The sequence below is a fragment of the Oncorhynchus gorbuscha genome, linkage group LG09 (assembly GCF_021184085.1).
Source record: "Oncorhynchus gorbuscha isolate QuinsamMale2020 ecotype Even-year linkage group LG09, OgorEven_v1.0, whole genome shotgun sequence".
NCBI classification, from domain to species: Eukaryota; Metazoa; Chordata; class Actinopteri; order Salmoniformes; family Salmonidae; genus Oncorhynchus; species Oncorhynchus gorbuscha.
Window position 1 is genome coordinate 41,071,370 of NC_060181.1, and position 18,923 is coordinate 41,090,292.

Below are 18,923 nucleotides of genomic sequence, written 5' to 3' on the forward strand. Positions count from 1 at the left end.
GGAGCAGAGAACTCACAGCTGCAAACACACACATATACGCACACATAGACACGCATGTACACAGATACAGAGACACACATAGAAACACACACACACAAACAGGGGAGGGTAAATAGCTGAGACAGACGGAGACGGGGACGGGGACGGGGACGGGGGGGGGGCAACTGAGATAGACAAAGGAGGGGAATAAAATAAAAGTTGTTTTTTTTCCCTCTCCAATAAGCATAGTCAGAATCCCCCAGTAGTATCAGCACCAGTGACAGGCTGCGGCCTGGGTATGAATATATTGGAGAAAGACATGCAGAGTAGGGAGACCCATGGAATGACAAGGACCAGTGGGCCTTTGGTGCTCCACACACACACACACACACACACACACACACACACACACACACACACACACACACACACACACACACACACACACACACACACACACACACACACACACACACACACACACACACACACACACACACACACACACACACACACAACTGCAAAAATACACACCCCCCCCACAGACGCACTTGCACAAACCCCTCACACCACACCACATTTGCAATTGAATTACTTGCATACAAAAAAATACAATTTGCACATCCATATTACAGTGTCATGTTGACCAACACTGGTTTCCCTGGGGACATCGGTACATCTGCACCAACAGCCTCTCCATGTGATTGGCAATCACACCTCCCTCCATCCCAATGCCCAGGTTGGTCACCTGTCAGCCAGTCAGCACACTCTGCCCAATAACAGAACCCAACAACCCGCAAAATATGCTCATTCCCCATGTTTTCACACCAGCCGGCTTCTCCTTCGCTACTTGACTGTTCTTTTTCTCCACTGTACTTCTCCACAGCTCTCTTGGTTCGTTCTCTCTTTCTTTCCTCCCTCTCTGTCTCCCGCTCCACCTTTTCTCGCTGTCAGAGTTAATGTGACCTTTATGGGCTGTCAGCTGTTTGGGCGCCACGTCAATCATCTTTTCCCATTAAGAGGACAACTCTATCAGGTGCTGTCACCACTGCTCCACTGGGCCTGTCACCCCCGACAGTGGGGGAGGCATGGGGGTTGGGATGGGGTGGAGGGGGTGCTCTTAACTGACAGAGAAGGCACTACTTCTCTCCAATACCTGTCACCTTCCCCCTCTTTTTTCCTTCCTAGCAGATATCTCTGTTTGCTCCCGTGTTAGACGCCACTTATATATTCTGAGAGAGAGTCTAGCACATACCTCTTTCCTTTATGCCTTTCTTTCCCCTCCCCCTGTGCTTACTCCTTGAGGAGGCGCCAAACCTTGATGATGTGAGAGTGAGTCTACCTCCTCTCCCGCTTCCTCTACCCCACGTGTTTACTCCTTGAGGAGGCGCCAAATCTTGATGATGTGAGAGTGAGTCTAACTCCTCTCCTCCTTCCTTTCCTCCGGCCTTGTTGACTCCTTAAGGAGAGACCACATCGCAATGATATGAGAGAGTCTTCCTCCTCCTCTGTCCCTCCCTCCTTCGTTCCTCTCTTCTTTCCCATCAGACATCTGTGTATGGTCCTTCAGGAGGCCAACGCCAGTTTACGATCTGAAGACTTCTGGGCCCAGCATAATATACTCTCTCTTTTTTCCCCAGGCACCAGGGCTTTAAATCATGGAGTGAGTGGGTAAACTGTGCACTCCTCATCTCTGTCCCCCCTGCACCTCAGTCCCGGGATATAGTTCCAGGGAGAGCGTCTGATGCTCGTTTGAGGATCGGCGATAAACTGGCTCATTATCGAAGAGACTGGTACCATCTCTTCTAAGACTGCGCTCTGCATGCTGCTGCGTGTGTCTGCCACCCCAGAAGCCCAGCAAAACAACTTCCCTTTTCATTAACTGCATCATTAAGACATAAAAGCATCGGGAGAAACCAACACACTCAGTTCTTCTTTCACTCAACATCTCTCTCCTCCCTCTTCCAATACCTTTATCCACTCTCCCATGCATGCAGTCTGGCCCAGGCCCAAAGAGAGTAGTATTTTTTCAAAATGGCTGCCAAGATGTCACGTTGCTGCTATATGTGATGTATCAATCAGGCAGCATCTGTGGGCTAGCTCAGACAGGCCCGTCGCAGGGCGCCCCGATCAACAGACAGGTGTAGAGACAACAGACAGAATGAGGAAGTAGCACGATCCTGCCAAACTTTTGACTCAGTCTCTTCCTCCTTCCCTTCGCCGGGTGTCGGTCTGGAGCTTCCGCCTCTCCAGTGTTCAGCTGTTATACAGGCTGATGTGGCAGAAGCGCCAACCTTCACATAAATGTGAAAGAACTTCAAAAAAGGAGTTTTTGACTGACTCCACGGACTCTCTCTCTCCTCTCTCTCCCGCCCCATGTTTGAGTTGAAGCTGTCGATGCTGCTTGGCTAACCTTGAAGTGAGTTCACAAAGGGTTTCATCAAGACATCTCTGAGCACTGGAGATGGTGTGTTCATCGAATAGTGTTAATCCAATAACTTTGTTGTACATTTGGGCTGATTTACTGTCAACAGCAGATTAAAATAACACAATTAATGAGTTTAATTTCTAAAACAAATTGGTTAAATAATGGATTTTGGACTAGGCATCAAAGCCAGGGTTGTAAGTCACAAATTACAAAGACTCTCATTACTGTAATTGAGAAGCTTTTCTGAGTACTTGTATTTTCAGTAATGTACTTTTACTGAAGTATATTTTGTACTTCATTGCCTTTTTAAAACAGGGTACAATTCTTTGTATTTGTATGTTATCCATAATAGTAGGTCATGATGGCAAGGAAAGTTTGCGGGAAAAACGAAATATGTGCCATTTTGGGGAAAAAAAAAGATAATTGTTTGATATCCTCTCTATTAAATGAAGTGGTTTCGCGAGACTTTCATGCACCAATGAGTCAGTATTTTAGATTTGTATTACATTGTCTCACTCTGAAAAAAATCTATGTACACAACTAAGAAGTGGCAGACAAGCGGTGCTGCCAATGAAAACCGGCGAAATGTCGGAAAGAACAGAAAAACCAAACTAAAGGACATCGAGGGCTGCGGGGAAACCTTATATTCATCGTAAGGGGCAAGACAAAACAGGGAAAACTTGTCCAGAAGAGGTACATGGAAGAACCGTATACAGTTGAAGTGGGAAGTTTACATACACTTAGGTTGGAGTCATTCAAATTAGTTTTTCAAACACTCCACACATTTCTTGCTAACAAACTATAGTTTTGTTGTCAAGTTGGTTAGGACATCTACTTTGTGCATGACACAAGTCATTTTTCCAACAATCGTTTACAGACAGATTATTTCACTTGTAATTCACCATATCACAATTCCAGTGGGTCAGAAGTTTACATTCACTAAGTTGACTGTGCATATATACAGCATGGGAAATTCCAGAAAATTAGTTCATGGCTTTAGAAGCTTCTGATAGGCTAATTGACATCATTTGAGTCAATTGGAGGTGTACCTGTGGATGTATTTCAAGGCCTACCAAACTCAGTGCCTCTTTGCTTGACATGATGGGAAAATCAAAAGAAATCAGCCAAGACCTTAGGAAAACAATTGTAGACCTCCAAGTCGATACGAGATGAGATCCAAAACGACCGAATAGCCATATTATTGTACATTCATTGAACGTTGAAGCTGATGGTACGCCAGCAGAAGTTGCAAACCTGCTGCTCTGGTGTAACGAGGGAGTGTCGGAACACTCCTCTTTACTGTAAGCTAGACAAGGATTTTCAGGCAGCCTGTCTGTCATCATTGTTAATATTAGTTATGGGTTAATTGACCTGCATAGATATTGTTTTAGCTCTTTTTTTCTTCTTTCTTCTGATTCAAATATGATTTATGCTATGCTAATTCGGGACATGCAGAGCTACTTCATACATTCAGTAAGATGGGTGTAGAGAATTATACAAGCATCTGTTAATTTGTTGTAGCTTAATGAGATATTACCGCCTGACTAGTACATGAACCCGGGTCTTTGTGACTGTCAAAAGCGGGATGGCGCCCGCCCCTGAAGAGAACATAATCAAAATCGTTGTGTAATGTGTTGCTTGACAAACACAGGGACTGTCAGGCAGTAATGATACAATCTTGCAAACCTGGAGAGAGTGTGTGTGTGTGTGTGTGTGTGTGTGTGTGTGTGTGTGTGTGTGTGTGTGTGTGTGTGTGTGTGTGTGTGTGTGTGTGTGTGTGTGTGTGTGTGTGTGTGTGTGTGTGTGTGTGTGTGTGTGTGTGTGTGTGTGTGTGTGTGTGTGTGTGTGTGTGTGTGTGTGTGTGTGTGTGTGTGTGTGTGTGTGTGTGCGCACGCAGTCCAGCACAAAGTGAAGCGAAGAAGGCAGCTTCGGGAGTCCTGAGTCAGGACCAGCCTCAAAGGAAACAACGTTTTCAATACAAAACGGTGGCCATAGACTGACTGCCTGCAAGAAGACATTCATGTCAGTAGATCAACTGACAACCGTCTACAGGTATGATTAAGCTATGTGCTATGTCTACATTTCTTACTTAAATCAGAATGAGCTGATCAGAACCCTCTCTGATCCCAATGATACTTCAATACTTACAGGTGAGCTGGATGTGACTCTTCCGTCTACATTGGGTCCTTGTATTTTCTTGCCATTCAGATTAAGTTAACGTGTTAGTTCAGTGGCCTAACTGCACCCCCCCCCACTGGGATTAAACATCACCTCACTGACGTGGCCAAACTCTCAGGTATTTCACTGTCCGTCTTTTAGAGGGGGTTCCCGACAAGAGGACAGCCAGCGTGAGCCACTCCCTTCCACCTCTCATCCTAGGATGAGTAGTCAGATGAACAACAGCCCCTGCAACCGACTTTCTGTCGTCTTCACCTCGGCCATTCAACCACTGACTCAGTCAGCCAGCATTATGCAAACTGTGTGTGAGGTGGAAATGTGGAGGGCGGAGGTACCAGCTGTGAGAGAAGCGCCAGCTATGGGGGGATTTGTGAGTGAGGGAAAGCACGTGAATGGTTGAATGATTGTCTATGCACTTTGTTGTATTGTGTTTGGTTTATCAATACATTTGACTTGCTTTGAATGCTTAACTTATTTTCTCCTTCATTAAAAAAACAACAGTTTTTTACATGCAGATTCTGGCTCGTTGCAACTCAAGGAAGGTCACTATAGTAACAGTACTTCTACTCTAGTAGGATATTTCAGTACTCTTTACACCTCTAGGTTTTAGTCCTCCAATCCAGCACCAATGTGGGGAATCCACCTGGAACAGAGGTAGGCTAGGGTTTAAGTGGGCCTGGGGGGGGTTTAGAGGGGCTGTACTGCGAGGGACTGCTGGTTCAAAGAGATCTGACACTGGGCAGATGAACAGATGCTGTGAGTGTGCATGTACATGCGTGTGTGTGCTTGTGTGAGTGCGAGTATGAGTTCTGCACCTTGGTTCAGAGCTCCCCCCTCCCTCCTTGCACATTTTGGTTCTTAATCTAGCACTGCGTAGTAATGGTGGGGGGGGAGACCCTGCCTTAGGTAACAGCATCAGCCCACTCTGAGAAGTGATGTGAGGTGAACTGAGGATGCTTTGCTCTAATTAGGAACTCCCACACTCGCATTCTGTCATGCCACGTGTCCAGACCCTGCTCTCTCCCCCTCTCTCCCTGCCTCTCTCTCCCACAGTCACCGGCTCATTTACCATTCTCCCCAGCTGTGTCGGTTCGACCTCAGTGAACAGGATTACCTCCAGGCCATCAAACCGCAAAAAGAGCCTCGACTCAGGCCTCGCTCGTTCAGTGATGGAGACGCTTCTGTGGGACTGGAGCCCACGGAGAGACAGACGGACGGACAGACAGGCAGACACACACTCATGCAGGCACGCACGGTAACACACACACACACACACACAATACCCCTATCAAATACACCCACACAGTCTTTCAGTGTGTGTTTACCTCCATCTCTCCTACCCTCCCTGTCTTCCAGCTGCATCAGCCAGCCTCTTTATCCTCACACGGCTCCTATCACCACTGCAGTGCTGACCCAATTTCACCCCCCCACCCCGTTCTCTCTTTATCTCCTCATCACATTACATGTCTCTCTGCTGCCGATCGCGGACCGTCAGTGCCGGTGGACGGAAGAGCGAGAGAATGAGAGAGAACAAGAGGAATTGTTTGAGTCGATACAGTACAGTACATCCTTACAGCAACTCTCCACCAGCCCGCTTCGTCCCACTAGGGGAAGCCCAGAGTTAATGGGACGACTTTTAATTGACATTTTTAATTTTGCTGTGTCAGGGGAAAAGAGAGGTAGAGAGAAGAGGGGAATAGATCATCAGGAGAGTGGAGAGAAGAGAGGATAGCAGGTTTGGCTCATTGCCTCTGGATAATTACAATGAGTCTGACCCATCCCAACCCGACCTGATCCAACCAAGGCCTTTCCAGGGCTATGCAGAACCCAGACCTTCCAGGGCCCATCCTGGATCCGGACCTTTAACAGTCTCACTGTGCTACTGTTGTCACTGTCATCAGTGCCCGGTGCTAAAAGGTGAGCAGCTTGCTCCAATTTCACAGCCTTGTAATTTCACTGTATTGTAATTTCACAGTGAATTCAGAATTTCCCTGCGTTCACAGACAGTAGCTCTGTAGTCGAAATCATACCAGTTCGGTAGACGCACCCATAACAATAACGCGGTTACGCATTTACATACATTTACATACATTTACATACAGTTACCTAAGTGTCCGACTCAACGAAAGCCTGATTTCACAGGGAAGGTGTGTACAGTACAGTATACATACACTGTGACTATGACAGATGTTCTTTGGGTTACTTCTAATACATTGTGCATTTCAGTGTGGCCATGGAGGTATTGTATAATTCATGTTTACTTCTGTTTACTTCTGTGAAATATTGACCTCCTGATGCAGGGTCGGGGGGGTCGAGAACAAATGACATTTTAATTAGGAACATCTTGATCTAATTCTCTCTCCCCTTGTTCACTTGTTATCGTTTGTTTTTGTCTTTTTTATCGAAGAGAGAAATTGTGGAAGGGAATTTGAGTGCGGCGTGCGAGATGCCGCCATAGCCTGGGAGAGTTCTCTATCTGCCTTCTGTAGTTCCAGACAGAGAAGTGTCATTCTAATGCACAAAGGGATTTGTTAGGGATCTATGTGCATACAGTATATGTTTCATGAATATCAACGTGATGCTTAGCAATGATACCAGGTTGATCTATCAGCTACCATTTAGGATTGTCCCCTGAAAAGTGTGTATATATATATATATACACATATATATATATATATATATATATATATATATATATATATATATATATATATATATATATATATATATATATATATATATATATATATATATATACACATATATATATATATATACTTTTCAGGTGCACAGTTTGATAGCAAAGTCAGTTTAACAACATCCCAGATCATTGGAAGCACTCCCAAAGTGTCTCTACTGTGTGTCGTCAATTGATTAAAAGCCCCACTTTAGCTACATTGCTCAGGCAAAGTAGTAGGATCAAGAGAGACATTGTTTTGCTGTGTCTCAAACCATTAATATTGACACGCCTATCTTCCTTCCTTTTGCTCGAGTTCGAACCCCAAACGTTTAAATATAGCACAGCGTTTGCGCGTCGTGGGGTTGTCTGGTGCCTCGCCCCTCATGTCATGTTTTGTCTTATATTGTCTTGTCATTTTGCTTTTCCTTCTGTTCGTTTTCCCCCTGCTGGTCTTTTTAGGTTCGTTCCCCTTTTTCTCTCTCCCTTCCTCTCTCTCTTCTCTCTATCGTTCTGTTCCTGCTCCCAGCTGTTCCTATTCCCCTAATCAATCATTTAGTCTTCCCACACCTGTTCCCTATCTTTTCCCCTGATTAGAGTCCCTATTTCTCCCCTTGTTTTCCGTTTCTGTCCTGTCGGATCCTTGTATATTGTTCACCGTGCTGTGTCTTTGTATCGCCCTGTCGTGTCGTGTTTCCCTCAGATGCTGCGTGGTGAGCAGGTGTCTGAGTCTGCTACGGTCAAGTGCCTTCCCGAGGCAACCTGCAGTTTATTATCGAGTCTCCAGTCAGTTTTCGTGATTACGAGTGGAATTGTTTTTATGCTTTATTTACCGCTCCGATTTGTCTAGGAGTATTGCTATTTCCTTAACTGGATTAAAGACTCTGTTTTCGCCAAGTCGCTTTTGGGTCCTCATTCACCTGCATAACACCTCAACTGTTACTACAGTATATCAAATGTGGATGGAGTAGAAAGCCTTTTGCTACGAGAAAAAAGGTGCAACAAACAAAGCCCTCCCCTTATTAGGTGACGCCTCTGCAAACACACTTCCTGCTCTGCTCCCCTGTCACCCATAACCAATGGAAACAGCTCAGGACCTTGCATGGGGCCTGTTCAATGTTGTTTTGACCAAACACTTTATTTTTCCATTGAGGGTCGTGAAATAAAGTCAACAAGGAAATTGAGACCATGTCAAAGGAGTCTTTTTGTAAATGCTCTTTTCAATGACTTATCCTTTAACATTCGTGTTCATCATACAACGGGATATTTACAACATATTTATCCCGCCAATTCAAACCTACAGGGGTGCCGAGGGGATCGGGTGTGATCTGGGATTCAACAATAAACTAGTTGCATTTGTGTAATGGTTCCCTCCTTCCCCTGAGATCAGATTGGCCACAGGTAGGCAAAGAGGTATGGAACCCATTTCAGACTATTGCAACACAGCTGGTGACTAACAGCTAGAGAAGACGTCCCTTTTGAGGCAACATCTTCCTCCTGAACTTAGATTCCAGACTAGGTGATTAGCCATTTCCCATAGCCCCTTAGTACAGGGATCATCAACTAGATTCAGCAACGGGCAGATTTGTTCTTGAGCAGATGGTCAGGGGGAAAATGGCTTAATAACAAATCATTTGTAGACTGCAAATTGACCGCAAGAAACCAAAACAGATGTAGCATTTCGCTCACATATAATCATTTAAAACATTTATTTTTGGGGGGCCTCAGAAAACTTTGGGGGGCCAAATAAAATCACTGCCGCAAGTTGGAGAATCCTGCCCTAATATACCCTCTGTCTCAGTAGGAGACACTGCACTCTGTCTCAGTAGGAGACACTGCACTCTGTCTCAGTAGGAGACACTGCACTCTGTCTCAGTAGGAGACACTGCACTCTGTCTCAGTAGGAGACACTGCACTCTGTCTCAGTAGGAGACACTGCACTCTGTCTCAGTAGGAGACACTGCACTCTGTCTCAGTAGGAGACACTGCACTCTGTCTCAGTAGGAGACACTGCACTCTGTCTCAGTAGGAGACACTGCACTCTGTCTCAGTAGGAGACACTGCACTCTGTCTCAGTAGGAGCTCGAACCAAAGCTGTGTTGCCTCTGGATCCTATCTCCAGGGTCATTAGTTTTACTTTAATGGCTGCTCGCTAGGTCAAGGGATTCCTGCAATCGGTTTACCAGTTGGTCGCCTCCTACAGGTAATCTCACTAAGCGACCCACTCTCTTTTTCCCTCTGCTCCCTCCCTCTTTTTATGAGAGGCACCATCGCCCTCTTTCTCTCACACACTCGCACACAAACACACCAAAGCATGCAGGCACAAAGGTGCACCTTCGCTTACTCGCTCACTCACCCACATGCACGCTGTAAGCCTTTGTTCTGTGACTATGCTGTTGCGACTCCAACTCTCACACTTTCCTCAACCATCCAAACTACTTAAGATAAACTTGAGGAAGACACCATCTGTGTAAATCCAAGACACCCAGATGGAACCAGAGTACACACAGCCCACAATACACACAGACACACAGACACACAGACACACAGACACACAGACACACAGACACACAGACACACAGACACACAGACACACAGACACACAGACACACAGACACACAGACACACAGACACACAGACACACACACACACACACACACACACACACACACACACACACACACACACACACACACACACACACACACACACACACACACCCAACAGCTTATTGGAACTAGTACAGCCTAAATAAACTCTTCCCAGCAGCAACCCATAAATCCATAGTTTTTAATGGCCAAATAATTAAATGCAGCAACAACAAAAATGCGTGCCACTTTTGCTTTTGATGCCTCCTGGCACACCTGGATCGTTAAGAAGTCGGGGATTAGGCCTAATTAGTGTAATTAGGGACTGCCAGGGCCCCACCCTCCACAGGTGCTGACACTAAATAGGCTCATTAATATTGGTTGCTGGGCCTGCCGAGAGGGGAGATCAAACAAGCCTTAATTGACGTCAGCTTAACTTCATAAAAGCAAATCTTTTGAGAGGGAGGCGCTCAGTGTAATCTCTCAAAACAGCAAGATAAACGTGCAGATATCTATACCGAACAAAAATATAAAAACGCAACATGCAACATTTTCAACTATTTTACTGAGTTATACAGTTCAGAGAAGGAAATCTGTCAATTGAAATAAATTCATTAGGCCCTAATCTATGGATTTCATGGCGCAGCCATGGGTGGGCTTGGGAGGGCATAGGCCCCCTTACTTGGAAGCCAGGCCCACCCACCTCATTAAAATAAAAGGGTGGGGGGGTGATCGTGTTTCAATGTAATCAAAATATAAAATTATTGTTATTTTCAAATGCAATCTCTTTTTAGATTTAGTTGTGGTCAACTTGCAGTGTACAAATGATCATAATTCCGTTCCGGGCCCGACCTTCCCCTCGGACAAAATTGTCCCGCAGCTGAATCTAGTTGCCTACACCTGGTGTACTGTAAGAATATCCACTTTACTCCTCTTCCGTGTTGCTATTCCCTCCTTCCCTCCTCTCTCTAACCCCCGACCCCATGCCAGTTTCCCCAGCCCCATACGGCTTCTCCACCTCTCCACGGGAAGGAAAGAAAAAGAAAGCGACTGAAGAGCGAGAGGAAAAGGAAAGAGACCCACAAAGAAACAACTAATAAACAAGAGGAGGTGGAGAGGAGGGTTTTGGGGAAAGGAGAGACCAGAGAGGAACAGAAGTCCGAGGGGGATGAACGCAGAGAGTCGAGGGACACACGCATTAATCCACTCTCTGCAGAGCTGACAGTGAGAAGTGTCTGTGAGAGCAAACGACCTCCAAGAGGAGGTAGAAGCACCACAGCAGGTAGCTGGCCTCTCAAAGGCCTGCCAGTAGAGAGCACAGAAAGGCCGAACACACAGAGCTGCCAGACACAGGGGCTTCCAGAGGGCAGACAGTGTGGCTGACTCACTGGGCCTCAATCTACTTAAGTAGGATTCTCTGCTTGACCGCTCTCCTTCACGAATACCGAGCGGTGAAACGACTGGACATGTTGCCACCATATCGTCTTTGTTGTGTGCTGGAATAATTCTTCTTAACTACCTTCTGCTCATCATGGCAACAAGAACGCTCCAGATACCAGAATGGAACATATTTCTCCTTCACAGTCCCCTCCGTTCAGCTGGAAGAGAAAGGACACGAGGAGCTGTGCTTCACAGTACTTGCCTTCCTTGCACTTTAATAGTTGTCTTTTCTTACTTTGTCGATAGCTGCTTCATTGAGGAGAAGTTGAACTTACATGGACTGTGATATGATATGGGTTTGTCTTAGCTAGCTACCTTAAGATGACTGCACAACGTGTCTGAGGATACGAGGGTCTGCTAAAAGACCCAAAATGTAAACTTAGTGTCTGAACGAGTCTGTTCAATCACCACTCCACCCTCTCCACACCACCTCAACACCAGAAGACAGTTGCCTCACTTTATTTTTGATCAAATCACTTTGCCATCTCCATCTCACTCTGTGTTCTCAATATCACTTTGCACCAGCCAGGGCGTATTGTGATTGATTTTGAAAAGAGATGGGGGAAATGAAATTGGAATTGAGCAACGCTTTCATTCCGAGCTCGGCCGAGGGGGATCAATGGACAAATCCAGGCATGCGCTGATCAGATTAATTAACAAATTAATTGATTGTTTAAGAGCTGGGTGAGGAAGTGCGTTTCATTTTTTATTTTTTATTTTTTACGAGACGGGTTTAATCAAGTTCTGAAGTCAATGGCTGTGTCTCAATGGTGCAATGGGAGATGCAGGTCAATAAACACAAGAGAGAGGGTGTGTGTGTGTGTGTGTGTGTGTGTGTGTGTGTGTGTGTGTGTGTGTGTGTGTGTGTGTGTGTGTGTGTGTGTGTGTGTGTGTGTGTGTGTGTGTGTGTGTGTGTGTGTGTGTGTGTGTGTGTGTGTGTGTGGAACAGGTAGAGACCATGTTGAGTGTACAGTATAGCAATGTACGGACACAGTTTTGGTCCAGTGAAACTATTTAGTGGAGTAGAGACACTTGGTTGACGGATTTGTATGAGGAAGTCTGTCAGGAGTCTAGTCTTGGTGGTCTGGTATTGTACAATATTAGGACCGTATGGTTGGACAGTCTGTAGCAGAGGCTAAATTTGATAGCCTGGATTTTGGGGGTAGAAAATGGGGCCAGTTGGACCCATTTCAGAGACTTTGCGGTCGTCTTGTTAGTGTTCAGCAATCTGCATTTTCAAACCACAGACCATCGAACATCTGCATTATAAAACCATTTCACCTGCGTTTTATATTGAAAGTACTCAATTTTGTTGTTTCAATATTTTATTTTATTTTTATTTTATTTTATTTTTTATTTAACCTTTATTTAACCAGGTAGGCAAGTTGAGAACGAGTTCTCATTTACAATTGCGACCTGGCCAAGATAAAGCAAAACAGTTTGACACGTACAACCACATGAGGTAAAACAAAACATACAGTCAATAATACAGTAGAAACAAGTCTGTATACGAAGTGAGAAAATGAGGTGAGATAAGGGAGGTAAAGGCAAAAACAAAGTAAAAATAAATACAATATAGCAAGTAAAACACTGGAATGGTAGATTTGCAGTGGAAGAATGTGCAAAGTAGAAATAAAAATAATGGGGTGCAAAGGAGCAAAATAAATAAAAATATAGTGATCAGGGGCGGCAACTATAGTTTTCCTTGACAGAAAATACATGATTATTTCATCAGATGACAACAGAAGCGCAACGCCATTTGTTTAGCAGCCACACAAGTAAATGAGCATGAACTGAAAAAGCTAAAAGGATGCATGGCCGTCATATTTCTAATGTTTATCATAGAAAGAATATAGCCAGCTACATTTCCTAACGTTTTGTTTCAAGTTAATCTTGCATTTTAAGGAGAAAAATCAGTCCGAGTGCTGTCTGCTAATAGAATGTACATTTTGTAAATTCTCATCAAAGTTGGAGAAGTGCAACTGAAGCACAACATTTGAAATGACAATAAGAAGCCTTTTAAATCTGCGTTTATAAAACGCAGCAAGATATTTATCCACAATCCCTAACAGTGTTTGGATTCATCCCATAACAAACACAATTTCAATCCACACATCCCTCACATGCTGTACTGATCTCCTGAGCCCTGTAATCTACTGCACCCAATCCACTCAGTCACCTAAGGGACAAATGGATAGAGGGACAGGTTTGAGGTTAGAGGCGGTGTGGGGGATTTATCCAGGTAGTCACCTGTCGTCTAGCCTAAAGTACACCTGTCATCTAAGGTCACTGTTGGGACTCTGATTGAGTTCTGCCTAGATTTATAACTTAATCCCCGGATTCATTTGAGAGCCATGTCTTCCTCCTGAGGTCTCAGTAAAACACCAAACTATCAGCCAACGGTCTGAATATCTCCAATCTATTATACACACTGGCTGACTGGATGAAGGAAGAGTCCCTGACGGCTCCTGATGGTGCAGAGAACAAGGGGTGTCAAAGTGGAGGATGGAAGGAGAGAGATGGACAAGAGCATGGAGTGAGAGAGAAGGAGAAGAGAATAGAGAGTACAGCCTTAGACAAAAGGGTTCCAAAAGGTTTCTTTGGCTGTCCCAATAGGAGAACCCATTTTTCAGGTCCAGGTAGAACCCATTTTTTCGGTTCCAGGTAGAACCCTTTTCGGTTCCAGGTAGAACCCTCCGTAGAAAGCATTCTACCTGAAAAGGGTTCTTCAAAAGGTTCTCCTATTGGGATGAGAATAGCGAGTAGGGAGGGAGGGAGGGTGGATGAGAGGAGATGGGAGGAGGGGAAATATGGACTGATGAAGACAGGAAAGAGACGGTGGGGGGTGGGGGGGGGGGTTGATCTGTATTCGGCACACGCTTGTCTCTGTTTGACTTTCGGTAAGGAAGCGGATGCAACGTTACACACATAGTATTATTCAGTTTTCAGATGAATATGGAACAATCCCACTACACTACATTAGCAAGCCCATTTTAGAAGACCGACAGTTCCCCAACACACTACTGCTTCCAGGATGGGATCACACACACACACACACACACACACACACACACACACACACACACACACACACACACACACACACACACACACACACACACACACACACACACACACACACACACACACACACACACACACACACACACACACACAAGTCTGAGGGGACGCATAGCAGGTGTCTAATGTAGCAAGACAACATGCACCTATAGGAGAGTACAGCTAGACCACACTAGACCATGCAGATGTTGTGCCCAAAGCAGGACAATTAGATGTGAATGTTTATTTGTATTTATTGATTTAACCAGTCTGTTCCCGTTAAGATAATACATGTTTTTGTTCAAGAGAGACATGGACCAAGACAGGGGTGTCTGTAAGAAGTGTAGCAACACAATCCCAGTCCATCGTAAGTGCAGACAGGCAGAGACACACCTTTTGCTGACAAAGAAACCAAAACCATAGCGACCTAGTTAAGATACTATGCAGATGTGCAACAACGAAAGGTCACTCCAGAGCATACGGACCTAAAAAAACACCCAAAAGGCAGCAGAACCACACACCGATACAGGACTATACAGCCACCCAAGTCCAATCTCAACCACAGTGTACAGAAGCCTGATGCAGCAAAAGCATCCTGAGAAAGAAACTAAGCCCAGCCTGATGCAGCAAACACCTGAAAACTATCCTGCTGACACACCAACATCTGCTACTGTGTATGAGAGAGAGAGAGACGGAGAAAGAGAGAGAAGGAAAGGATGAGAGCGAGCGGAGAGAGGTGTGAAATACAGTGAGTGAGTGAGTGAGAAAATATCTCTCCATCTGTAAATCAACATGCAAAGGAGACAATGAGAGGAAGGTGAATCAGCACCATGTCCGTCTCCCTTCACCCTCATCAACCTCTACATTACAAACCTAAACCGGAGGTTAGAGGCGTGAAAACACGTCTCCGTTACTACCGCACCTAAATAGGGACGCATCAACGTTATATGGCCTAACTGCACACTAATAGACGCACCCAAGGGAATTGGGCTACATCTCTCTGTAACCTGCTGTCCCTTTCCCTCTACGACACTCAGTGTAAGTATAGCCAGGCAGTCCACTGAAAGCTAAAGGAAGAGAACTGTGTACCGTGTCCTATCGCGTTCTACTGTGTACTACTGTGTACTACTGTGTACTACTGTGTACTACCGCGTTCTACTGTGTACTACTGTGTACAACTGTGTACTACTGTGTACTACTGTGTACTACTGTGTACAACTGTGTACGATGTCAGCCCACAGCTCTTCCCCCTGAGAGGAACCTATGAACCTTCTCCCTGCGCCCAGAGATGAGACCCAGCCGCTCTCTACCCGGATCGCTAACCGGATCGCTACCCGGGCTTTACTCTTAATTCTGATCTTCATTGGAATTGTCAGCCAAAACGCTGCCGCTTGCAACCCCAGCACATATGTGGACACACGGCACAACACGCGCTCACGCTCAAACACACACAAACGCAATATCATAATACCAGGGAGAAATAGCATTTCACTCATCCAGAAAACAACAGCAAACACTGTCAGCTGCAGTCTGCATTTCTGGATGAATGCATGGGGGGATGGTCTGCGTGTGTGTGTGGGGAGGGGGATGCGGGTGCTTTGTGTGAGGGGCCAAGCTGTGGATGTGTGTTGCGTTAAAGACATTGAATGATGATGATGATACATGTGTGGGTGTGAGATGGAGAGAGAAAAAGAGATTGTGTGTGTGTGTGTATATGTGTGTGTGTATATGTGTGTGTGCCATGGTCTGTAGAAGAGGCCATTACTCCCAGTGAGATTTGTAAGCAGAAGACATTAGTGACAGAGCACAACTCAGAAGCCCCTCTATTCCCTCGCCCTTCTCTCTTTCCCAGTCTTCCCTCCTTTTCCTCGAAAACAGGTTCGGAACGCCTATGTCCTCCCCATCTCCTGCATCCCATAACCAATTTACTGTCTCTACATGCCCCTTTCATAAACAAACACACTCTCATCATCAGGCCACTGTTTTACTCCCATCAACCAGCTCATTCCCTATCTCTCTCTCTCTCATACACACAGTCGCACATGTGCGCACACACACTATACCCACACACTATACCCATACACTATACCCACACAACACACCAAATTCATATGCTGAGCATACAGCCCTTATATTCCAGCTTTTTATCTAAACAGTTGGACATCTCTTTGCCTCACATTACCAACCCTGCAAACGGGGCGTGGACGTGAGAGATCACAGAAAGGAGGAGAGAGAGATAGAGAGAGAGTAAGGGGAGAGAATGGGACAACAACAACAAAAAACAGAGGGAGACAGAACAGAGAGAGAGTCAGAACAGAGAGAGGGAGACAGAACAGAGAGAGAGTCAGAACAGAGAGAGAGTCAGAACAGAGAGAGGGAGACAGAACAGAGAGAGAGTCAGAACAGAGAGAGGGAGACAGAACAGAGAGAGAGTCAGAACAGAGAGAGGGAGACAGAACAGAGAGAGAGTCAGAACAGAGAGCGAGTCAGAACAGAGAGAGGGAGACAGAACAGAGAGAGAGTCAGAACAGAGAGAGGGAGACAGAACAGAGAGAGAGTCAGAAAAGAGAGAAAGTGTCGGAACAGAGAGAGGGAGACAGAACAGAGAGAGAGAGTCAGAACAGAGAGAGGGAGACAGAATAGAGAGACACAAAGAGTCAGAACAGAGAGAGATAGTCAGAACAGAGAGAGGGAGACAGAACAGAGAGAGAGAGTCAGAAAAGATAGAAAGTGTCGGAACAGAGAGAGGGAGACAGAACAGAGAGAGAGAGAGTCAGAACAGAGAGAGAGAGTCAGAACAGAGAGAGGGAGGCAGAATAGAGAGAGAGAGTCAGAACAGAGAGAGAGAGTCAGAACAGAGAGAGGGAGACAGAATAGAGAGACACAAAGAGTCAGAATAGAGAGACACAAAGAGTCAGAACAGAGAGAGGGAGACAGAATAGAGAGAGAGAGTCAGAACAGAGAGAGAGAGTCAGAACAGAGAGAGGGAGACAGAATAGAGAGACACAAAGAGTCAGAATAGAGAGAGAGAGAGTCAGAACAGAGAGAGAGAGTCAGAACAGAGAGAGGGAGACAGAACAGAGAGAGGGAGACAGAACAGAGAGAGGGAGACAGAACAGAGAGAGTGACTCAGAACAGAGAGAGGGAGACATAATAGAGAGAGAGAAAGAGTCAGAACAGAGAGAGGGAGACAGAATAGAGAGAGAGAGTCAGAACAGAGAGAGAGAGTCAGAACAGAGAGAGAGAGTCAGAACAGAGAGAGAGAGACAGAATAGAGAGACACAAAGAGTCAGAATAGAGAGAGAGAGTCAGAACAGAGAGAGAGAGTCAGAACAGAGAGAGGGAGACAGAACAGAGAGAGTGACTCAGAACAGAGAGAGGGAGACATAATAGAGAGAGAGAGACAGAACAGAGAGAGAGAGTCAGAACAGAGAGAGAGAGAGAGAGAGAGAGAGAGAGAGGGAGACCGAACAGAGAGAGGGAGACAGAACAGAGAGAGGGAGACAGAACAGAGGGAGGGAGACAGAACAGAGAGAGAGAGAGGGAGACAGAACAGAGGGAGGGAGAGAGAGTCCTATAAGACACAGGCTGTCTCAGGTCTTTTCATAGAGGCCAGACAGCTGGACAGACTACTTATACAGCAATACCCTTCTGTGTCTGGCTCTCTCCCCTGTGCCCCTGAGGCCCCACCCCATGGCTCCTCGCCTGTCTCATTCCCTGTCCCGACGTCTCCCTCTCCCCGTGAAAAACGGGGGTGAGGGACCCAAATGGCCTTCAACAACACTCACCTGTCTGCTGAGCGATTTCAGCAGAGGTCAGGGGGAGAATGAACAAAATAACAAAACACAAGGTCTGAACTGAACTTCTCCTATTTTATTTATCTGTGTTCCTCGCGCTCACTCTCACACACGCACGCACACACACACACACACACACACACACACACACACACACACACACACACACACACACACACACACACACACACACACACACACACACACACACACACACACACACACACACACACACACACACACACACACACACACACACACACACACACACACACACACACACACACACACACACAAGGATACACACACACTCAAGTGAACAAGCATTTTTTGAATGCAGCAAGTAACAAGTAAGCACCAAAATACAGGTCTTTCACTCACATACCTCAAATACCGTGCACCTTTCCCTATATTACATCATTCAACCGGCTGGGTGCTGAGATGCCTGGGTGCTGAGATGCCTGGGTGCTGAGATGCCTGGGTGCTGAGATGCCTGGGTGCTGAGATGCCTGGGTGCTGAGATGCCTGGGTGCTGAGATGCCTGGGTGCTGAGATGCCTGGGTGCTGAGATGCCTGGGTGCTGAGATGCCTGGGTGCTGAGATGCCTGGGTGCTGAGATGGGTTTTTGCTTGAAACTCATCTCCCCTCATTCTTAGACTTTCGTCTCGCCTTGTAAAGACTTGCACGTTAATCAAGTTCCGTATTGACTAAACACTGAGAAAACAGAAGGACCAATACTCTCGGCAAACATACAGTATCAGCCGTCAAAACTGCTG

The 18,923-nt window shown here is 45.8% G+C and overlaps 1 long non-coding RNA gene across 1 annotated transcript; it reads left to right on the forward strand.

Annotated features, from left to right (window-relative positions):
- The first annotated feature begins 3,517 nt into the window (after positions 1-3,517).
- Positions 3,518-5,202, forward strand: LOC124042981. Its single transcript, XR_006840234.1, has 3 exons — positions 3,518-3,708; positions 4,305-4,459; positions 4,727-5,202. It is a non-coding gene; the product is annotated as an uncharacterized LOC124042981 (long non-coding RNA).
- Positions 5,203-18,923: the final 13,721 nt, after the last annotated feature.